Source organism: Centroberyx gerrardi, chromosome 4 (assembly GCF_048128805.1).
Source record: "Centroberyx gerrardi isolate f3 chromosome 4, fCenGer3.hap1.cur.20231027, whole genome shotgun sequence".
NCBI lineage: Eukaryota > Metazoa > Chordata > Actinopteri > Beryciformes > Berycidae > Centroberyx > Centroberyx gerrardi.
The window spans coordinates 14,726,537-14,736,959 of record NC_136000.1 but is presented as its reverse complement, the minus strand read 5'-3'; positions in this window follow the sequence as shown (position 1 = coordinate 14,736,959).

The window sequence follows — 10,423 nt, the reverse complement described above, 5'->3', positions numbered from 1 at the left end:
TATGGAGGGTCGAGGTCCGAACTGGGTAATTGAGAAAATAGCTCAGTCCATTTCAACACTTATGTTGAGGTTTCTGGCTAAGTGAGCTACTTTTTTGTGGGCAGGGATACAGTAAACAATATATTATTTTTTACTTAATTTTTGAATATATTAATTTTCTACTCTTTCTGTAGTGATTCACATCAAGCCCAATTCTGCCTCTATTGTTGGCACTGATGACAACAGTATGTACAGTACTGTATCGTGTAATTTCTGAACAAACAGATGTATCATAAAATAATTTGTACAATTTGTATTTGTGTTCTGCATACGTGCTGTGCTGAAAAAAAAGACAGCCGAGAGAATATAATCAATGTTTGACTTGCCTCTGTTTGTTATGAACTTCACTATTGACACGATCCCATAAAGTATACTTTGTGTTGTAAGGAAATCCATCGAGATGTACCAACATAGACATGGATTTCATCCTAAAAGAAAGATTGACAGTTGGGGCTAGCTTCGGAAAAGCTATAGAGTAATGTTAAGAGTGACACAATTGGATGAGCTGCAAACAGTCTCAGAAAGGCCTCTAAAGGAATGAACAGGCAGGGAAGCTTCAAATCCCCTCTCAACCCTAAGTGGGTGGTCCTTTCACTGTGGGTAACTGTGCAGTCGCCAGGCATTCGCACGGAGGTTTTGAGGAGGACTGGCTCTCCAGACGCAACATTCACCAGCCCAGGCCATACATCCACAGAATTAGATTCATGCTACACTGACTTTATTTAAGCTAAGAGTCCTGGCAGTGGCAGCATTAAATGACAGCCAGCTCTTGGGCCTTTCTCTGGATTAAAGGATGATTCAGGAGAGGAAGGCAGAATGGCTTAAGAAAGAATTCATTCAGGGAGAAAGAAGTCCATAGTTTATCTGGGAAAAGTAACTGAGACCTGTAGAGGTTGCCAAAGTGTATTGAACACTGTGAACATGTGTGAAGATTGACAGAGAAATATGCCGTGCCCCCCCTCCAGCCCCCCCATCCCCAACCCACCCAGTTTTCATTGAACATACTGTATAGAAAAGAGTTCACACTGAACATTAGAATAATCCAAAGTAAAATAAAATAAAGCTATAATAAGAATAATCATAATAATCACAATAATCATTCTCCTGGAACTTCTTTATTCCTGTATAACAATGTTGAAAAGTGCAATAGTTTAATGCCAACCATTTGGCAGAAATTAGAAAATATAATTATACAGTACACTTGTCTCTAGTTCTGACATTAGGCCAACTTCTCTGTTGCATCTCATTCACAAAAGCTGTAAGACAGTTATTTGTTGTTGACAAACCATAGAATCTTCTGGCACCTCCCATAATCACTGAAACTCTTCTTTCAGAAACATGCCCAAATATAAAAAATGGTAATGAAGATGATGATGATACAACAGCACCCCCATCATCTATATGATGACTAAGAATAGTTTCAGGGACACTTTCATTCTAATAGCCTATATTTGATTGTGCTGAGTCCTTCAGTAGTGCCACCCAGGCCTGGGAATGAAAAGCAGCCAGCCTACCAGCCAAGCACATGAGAACTGTTTAAGTTGGCCCCACAAGTCATACATTTCAATGATTTCAAAGAGACCTCCAATTAAAAGCTACAAACATGTCTTTGGAATGCGAACTAACACAATTAAAAGTGCTTCATGAGTGTATTAGAGGAATAAGTTGTGAATTAGCACTTTGAATACACAAGGCTGTTTTTATTCCCAAACCCTTTCAGTCATTCAAGAAGCAGAGGGAAAGAGGTCTTTTTGAAGTCAGCCGGTTCTCTTTCTCTTTTTTTTTCCTCCAAGCAAAAGAAGATTGAGTCAGCCTAATCTGCTCCTTGTACATTTGAATGTCTTCTGCAAAGAGCTCATCCTGGCTGCTTGATAAAGGCCCAGGTGCAGAGACAGTGGCCGTGCCTAACTTTGTCTCTGTGGGGGCTGTAAATCACGGGGGGAAGCCCACCCTTTGAAGATACGGGCTTGCTTTCCCCACTGATTTGTGGCCACCAGGGCAAGCCCTTTCCAGCCCTGCACATCAGTCTAGCCAACCAGAGAGGGTGTTAGGAGGAGGCAGACTCATAGCTCGGCTATATGCTCAAGGGTCCTCAATCAAGCTGCACAACACACACTCCATGCAGTAAGAAGCAGGGCTACCGATTGTCAAAGGTCAAGTGGAAGTACACTTGGGTGACACCGTGGGGATTTAGTCAGTCAGAAAATCATAGGCAGACAAAAATGTTTATCTTCCTCTCATGAGAAACATCAATAATGACTATTTATGAAGCTTCGAAAATGAGTGTGGAGTTAATAGTTGCTGCTCTTCCACTGACAACAGCAGGAACAGCTTTTTGCACTTTGCAAGCACTTGTCACGCCACTCTTTTCCCAGTCCTGTATTTAAGTATGAAATGTCTGACAACCCTGTGAATCTAGCATGACCCTTACACTGTACATACATTTGCTTCACACATACTTACTTGAGATACTTAATATGTGCATTGGAAATAAGGCTTGTAATTCATTCACCGCTGCAGGGCCCAGAGACGATGTCAATCATCCTGCCGTGATCAAGATCAGGCCGCGTTCGCAAGATGTCAGCTAACTGGTATGAATAAACATCATATTAACATGCTGCAGTGTTGGAAAGGAAATATTTAAAGAAAACAGAATTACACATTGCAAAATCAGGTTTTTATCAAAATATTAACACAATGTATAATGTATAACACATTTGCAGACACTACCTCACTTCTAAAAGAGATTTTTACTTGTGGTTATTTTTCTGACCCATTCTTTGGACTTTGGCCTGCACAGCGAGGCCAGAGCCAGTAGCAACCCTCCTACACACACACACACACACACACACACACACACACACACTAACACTCTGCCCCTGCTTTTCATTTGTCCACTACAGTGCCATCTAATGATGCCAAAGAAAAGAAATTAGCCGACCATTGCACGCTCCCTTTGACAGAGTCATTAAGGTGGCCAGCGTAGGGCTGAGCGGAGCCCTGTGAAGCTCACTGCGACACACAGGCTTGCATTCCTCTGTTTGTTATTTAGATCCTTATTTACACTTGTTGTCAAAGACAGGCTGGAAGCACAGCAGTGGCTTTCTCCATGGGCTGGATAACAATGAGCTGTAGGGAGCAGCCCGGCGAGGCATTTAGCCCAACCCAGCCCAGTCTAAGAGGAAGGGGAGAGGGAACTTTACTGCCAGTGAATCAGAGCTTTTCTCCCCCCACACACCCAGCTCTCCTCTCCTGCCGAGCGCTGTCCGCCTGCTCCTCTCCCTGTACCACACAGACCATGCACCTGTCTGTCAAGTGGGAGAGACGGCGAGATCTCCAGTTTGATCTCATGCCTGAAATGGACAAACTGCTCTCACAGTCCAGCGCCTTCAAGTGTCTCTCTTGAAATGGTCCCATAATCACAAATACAGTGGAAATAAAGCATCGCCAGTCAACTTAAAGAAGAAATAATTCGGAGTGGATGATTCTTCTCTGCTCTACTTAACAGTTCACAGAAAAGATGGATGCGGCAAGCAAGTGTTCATTTGTGGTTCTTAAAGTGCTGTGCCGTCTCTTTCATCATATTTCATCATTTTGTGCATTTGCTAATGAATTTAATGACCTAAAAAAATTCATGAGTAAAAAATGAGAAGAACATCACTTTTTCAATGCATCATCACTAAAACTCTTTGCCACACATGCTGGGCCTTTGCTGTGGATGATTTTTGCCCTTATATATGAAGAAGATGAAGATGATGTTGAAGTAAAATCAGTATTTTCCATAAAGGTAAGATATTAAGTGTGTTACTGTTTTGTGTTACTTTCTTGTTCTTTCATTTCAAGAAAAAATAATCAGTGGGAGATAAAATAATTATAGCTAGAGGAACCACAGGACCTTGAGTGCTTGTTTAATAAATGCATATTACATCATTCACAAAGAATGCCATTTCCCAGGCGTATCACTAGTTCTCATCATCTATTGCAAGTATACAAAATTTGGATTAATCAACTGCGCAACTTATGATAAAAGTACACAAAATCACAATTTTAAATGTGTGTTATCTGAACCCTGTATGGTTGCGCGCGCCCATTGTAACCTTTTTGTTTGGTGACTTCCTGAGAAGACCTAAGGTATCAGCAGCTGTGTGCTGCGTGCCTCTGATCCAGGCAGCTATTGACTTCCTGAGATTTGAATTAATTACTTGCTTCACAAGAGAAACTGGATTGCAGTGGAACCCCCTAAGAAGTCCACTCATTCTTAGGAAACTGCCCCATGGACTTGCAGATGGTTTCACTGAGATGTGCTTTCCCATAGAGAACAATTACACAGGGGATTGTGGTGCTGGCATAAACCTGGAGCACACAGTCTCCATTCTGAACATTTCAAAACAGCCATAGGGGAGGTTTGTGACTTAACATAAATTAGACCACCAGGGAATTGGGAGATCTGAAGTGGCGGAAGGGCAATATTGCAGATAAATGCACTGTGCGGAGAGCTTCTACACCAAAGAAGGAATAGAGAACAAAATCATACTGTGACACCTTGGCTTGGATAATGGCCACACTGAAACCTTTTGACGCTTGATAAAGTTGATCACTGCAACCTTATCCTCCTTTATCATGATGATGGATACGCTGGTTTAATAGGAACTTCCTCTGTATGTTCTCAATCCAAGCGGGGAAACAATGAGAGCAATTAATAATATGTAGAAACAATTACAGTTGATAGTTTTGGGGCCTGTGTAGTCTGAAAGGGATTAAATCGGTGCTGTGCTTGTATTCTGTTTGCTTTCGACTGGCAGAGGCCTTGTGTTTGGAATAGGTCTTGTGAGTGCCAGCAGCCCCGTTTCCCAGTGAAGAGTACACTTCAGCTGTGATGAAGTATCCAGGAACGCAGAGGTTACCAGTGGCTGCTAATTAACCTCACATTGTGTTCACTAACAAAGAAACAAAGAAACAAAGTGGAATTTCAATGCAGGAGATTATCACAATCACAATGAGCACAGTGCTGGATCATGCACTTAATGGGGATTTTCACACTGGCCATGACAACATGAGATTAGATCAAAGACAGATGAAGTTACATTAACAAAACAATGCAGCCTTGTTATGCAATAACAAGCAGCCATCTGGGCCTCACAGAGTCCCAGCATAGGAAAAAGGTTCCAAGTGCGCAGCGTAAATTGGCTAGACTTGAATGATACGCCTTCCTCAACAACTTCTGCAAGATTGCATTTGATTGTGAGAACTTTATTGCAGCTTTGTTCTGCTGGAAAGGAGGTAGCATCCTTCCTCAAACACATCAAGACAAAGAGGAAACGGGCTGTGTGTTCTTAGCTGGTTATTGTGGCCTCTGTTTCTATCCCACCGGCTGAATGGCAATTACTGCTGACTTCCTATCCAGCATGGAGCCCGGGCTCGCGGAGGGTGCCCCGACCCTGCAGTATCCAGAGGGGAGAGACAGAAGCTGTCAAAACTCACACCTCTGCCTGCTCCCTTGGGGAGTGCTCCTCCAGCTGCTGCCCCACGGGGCTCGCTGCACACTCCTGCTAATCAGCTCCATCTCATCTCTGGAAGGAACTGGCCCCCAGTGGACGTGGGCCCTCTTCTCACCTCTGCTACCTAGTGCACCTTTGAAGTCCCGCGCAAGTGTTAGTTTATGGTTGTAGAGGGCGCGATACAATCCCAAGGAAAGGTGATAAATTAGCTTTTCGTCCCACATTTAAAAGGGGAAATAGCAGGCTGCTAAAACCCACAGAATCTGTTACAGTTCTAACACCTAACAGCTAAAGCACTTGAGAACAAAAAACATTGTGGTGTCAAATCTGTTAAGTACCTTCATTAAAGCGGCTTGTTTGTATGAGCGTTTGATTTGGCTTCCCACACACACCCAAGGTTCTGTATGAACAAGCATTTGGTCAAGCTCTGACTGTAGCACTGCTTTGAACACAGTATTGAAAACAAATTATCCAATACACTGCGAGTGCAATAGATCATTGTATTTTGAATGAGTAAGTCTACTGGTTGTGACAAGACAAGCTGGGACAGAGCAGAGGCTGTTGGTTCTCAGAACACACCCTTCATAGGCATGCCAGATTAGATGTAGCGAAATAAAAATAGATTTTTCAACAATTAACACATGGGAATACCATTGTAGCCTACATCCTCAGTATAGCCCACTTGTACACAACATTAAATGTCCAAAATCAATGCAACTTAAGTTTTAGGCAATTATTTGCTAAACCCACCTTCAAAATGAAATTAAAAAGATGTAATATATTATATGTAATGTTAAATGTAATACAAGTGTAGCATGAATAGCAGAGTGTGGTTGAAGGTGGAGGCTGACAGGTGTGGTGCCTGAAGTTTGATGGATGGATGGTTGTCTGTCTTGACTCTGTCTCAACCCGCCCAACATTGCACAAGCTCAGGAGCCAATAAGAAGGGACCCTTCTATGTAAAATGGCAGCGCTGTCTTGCATCATTTTTTTCTTTTCTTTAATTGTACCTGGAAAAATATATCAGTCATTTTCACTGCATATTGAAACTGAAAAGAACCTACTGAAAGAATATCTGCCATCAAATTAGCTGCTTATGTTTTTACTGTTTGTCCGCTTCACATTACATTAGACCAAACCTCTAGGAGATCACTATATAAAGTTGCAAACACGTAATCTCTTTGGTCATGAAATGTTCAGCTGTTAAGTGGTTTTCAGTCAGTGGGGACCCTCTCTTTAGCACCTTACCTAACTAACACCCTTTGGTGACAATAAGCATCCTTATCTTGAATAACAATTATCACCCCATTTATCAGGGCCATTTGATCTTCAGCACCCTCCATTAGAGGCTTGACGAAAATCCTGTATGAGGAGATCAAGCATTCACTGATAGCACAATACTTAAAAGCTAATTTTTTACTTATTTTTTGAGGAGGTAAAATATGTGCTGGGTGTCAACAGTTTCATCAAAATCTATTAAAGAGAATCCACGGCCCGCCGTAACATCCACGTAGCTATCTGCTGCTTCTCAGTGGAATTTTGCTGCTGCCACCCGCTGACATAATTTGTTTCACAGTCACCACCCAGCAGCATGAATCAGATGTTGACACTCTAATTTCATGCACACATGGGTGTTTGGCCGAGCCAGCCTTGTATGCCGCTGCATTCCCCTGCCTCTCCAGCTGCCCACTATACCTGCCCTTTGCCCTTTGCCACAGCCAAGTGATGTATTTAGCCTGGGATCCACATATAATGACTGATGACTTTACCACACTCTGATGCTGACACCGTGCACTGAGAGGACAGGAGCTGCTTTATCACAAGGTTTCACTGAGGAAAGCTGGTCTATTCAAGTATAAAATGATGGTAAGTTGTTCACCCCTGGGTGTTCTAGGCTCTCAGTGGACCAAGCTGCACACTAGGTGCTCAAAACAATGCAAATCCAAATTCGGTCTGTGGTTATGTAGCATGTCATCCCCACACTGTATGCTGTCTCTTGCATTATCATCTTTCATGCTGTCCAATAAAACAGAAATGTCAAAGATTATCTTTGACAAAATCTTATGAGCATGATAAAATAAGATAAGATTCACCAACAGCAGATTTTTGTATTTGTGTCTAGTCTGATATTAAGTGTAGACAGGATACATATTTGGAAACCTAAATTGGATGCCAGTTGGTTAGAAACTAGCAAGCTTTAAACTCTGGTTTCATTAGGTAATTCTGAGTCATTGGCTCAAAAAAAAGGACTACATTCAGTAGCTCCTTTCTCAACCATCAGTAGTCAGCCACGTTGCTCTATTTACCGCTAAAATAAATCTGTTTACCATGGTCCACAACACCATCTGAAAATATTTGTTTTACTTTGTTGTTTTATCAAAACTTTGCAGGAAATAGGAAAATATAGCCACTGGTCATGTTTCAAAATGTCAAAGGCTTGTCAAGCATTGACACATTTGCAGAGTATAATTAATGCAAGTTTTGTCTATCATCGATTATTTTGCTGCTTCTAAAAGTCAGTGTTGACAGCGTGTTGTCTGAGAGAAGATTAGCTACCTTGTGGTACATGTTGGTCCATGGCCTCATTCTGTCAGCAGAGGAACTGGTATCCAAGCAAACAATTCTCAACACTACTGACCAGCAAGCTAATAGTGAACATGAGTAAAAAACTGAATAGTGAGGGCAATTCCCAATATCTTTCCCTCACAACAAATCTGACAACATTTGTTATGAGTGGGCATAAATCCACAAGATAAACTCATAAACAAATAAGTCATTCGTGTGCAGTGAAAGCCGGATAACGTCCAGGGTTTTATGAAACGCTCGCTTCCCCTTGACAAATATCCAAACAATAAACACATAGTAAATAACAGCACCCTGTCCGTTTCAGCTCCCTACTTGAGGTTAAGTTGAGTTTATTGCGGAGGCCACTGCCTGAATGCATTAAGCAAATCATAAATTATACATGCTAATTACCTTGGGCCTCCACTTTAATGAATTATTTTAATTAAACTACAACATTGGGGTTTTGCATGTGGTCTATATTTCATCCCCTGCCTAAGATGACCTTCTTCTTTGTCTAAGTAGAACATAGTTGAGAGAACAAGGACAACGCAGACTTGGATTATACAACTGAGTTCATGTTAGTGCTAATGAGTTGACAGTAACATTCAAGTAGCCATGTTCAAACTAACTCTGGTAAACGATCATCTGCATTCTCACAACAAAATGAGCTTAAATAACAAGAACAGTTTTTATTGATAGGCCAAAATGTATTATTAAAGGTGAAAGTGTCTAAAAGTTGTGTTTTCAGGATATCCTGGGGCCGCTGTAATATTGCAGGAATTGGCAGACAAAAACTTACAGAAACTGTTCATATTGGAGGGTGTTATTCGCAGAAAATAAAGTTTTATAGACAGTTGAGTTCAATTTGATGGATGTCAAGTGAAGGCAGAGCGATGAGTTTTCAGTGGCAGTGGTTTGAGATCTGTTTTACAGGATTTCACTGTCTCCTACACCTCAACCACGGGCTTCTTTTCCCGCCTCCCCCTTTTTGAGCTGTTATATCCTGTAACATTATTTTTAATACCAATGGCTTTACTCCACCCCATCTACTCACTGAGATGGTGCAATTAGTTTGTGAATTCCTTTGCTTTTATTCAGATAAAGCTGAAGGTGTAAAATTGTTTGGATGAGAATTGAATTCCAATCACATGTTCCATCTTGCATTTTTCTAGAATACTGGCACTAGATAGAAACCACAAAGTGCAATTAAGTGTAATTTTATTCTAAAATCAGAACGACTGTGTCTTAAAATATCGCATGACTGGATGTTGCTTTTCAAGTGGACTGCATCTGTGTACAGAACAATTCTTTAAAAAATCCTTCAAAAAAATCAGCTCTATATAACCTAAATCCATGTGTACTTAAGGGATTCTTTACTGTTAACAATACAATACCTAGACAACACATTAAACAAACTAAGTATGCAGTGAAATTCACTGAAAATTCACTCAAAAAAATAGCCAATAATAATAATAATAATAATAATAATAAGTATAAAAGTATATTTATAAAAGTTCCTTGGTATATTGTGAATTCAACATGTTCTTAGGCTCTTTACTTAGCATGTTAAATGAGGAGTAATGACGCCTTTTTTTTTTTTTTCCACCAGAGAAACAGGTATGTTATTCTATTTAAGTGGGCTAATTACCATATAAATGCGCTCAATGAAAAAGCTTAATTGTCTATTAATGTGGTTTAATTGTAGTTGTCCTGACTATACAGCATAATATCAGGTTTAAAATGAAAGCTTGGAAACAAGCGTTGCAACTTCAATACATTTAATCATCCAGAGTCAGCATTAATGTTATACATACAAATGCACAAAGTGGGAAAAAAAACTAACACTGTTGTACAAACAGTCCATGGGGGAGGGGTGGATTTAAATTCCAAAAGGGTCTCGGAGCTCGTTTCCTAGTTCCCCAGTCAGCAATGTGTTTGTGAAAAATCAGTCTTTTTGTCTTGCTGAAAAAAAGGCTAAATCTACATTGGTGGCCCAGCCTAAGTTTGCAATTCTTTGCACTTTCAATTCAAGTGAATGAGGGAGAATGAAGTGGCCGGAGACCCTTTATTTGATCTACTCGATTGCATAAAGTGACGGAATTCTAATGTATTTGTTTAATACCCCGAGATAGGCTGTTGCTTTCTATGGGGGGAAGCAGATAAAGCGCTTTATTTTCATTTAAGCCTTTCTGAAAACAAATCAAATAAGTGAGTGTTAAAAATGTATTTCGTACTGAGCAGTAGCCTATTTTACAATATTACCCCATCTATCCTCAGAATAATGATGAATAAAACTACCCTAAGAAAACAATAAAATAAAA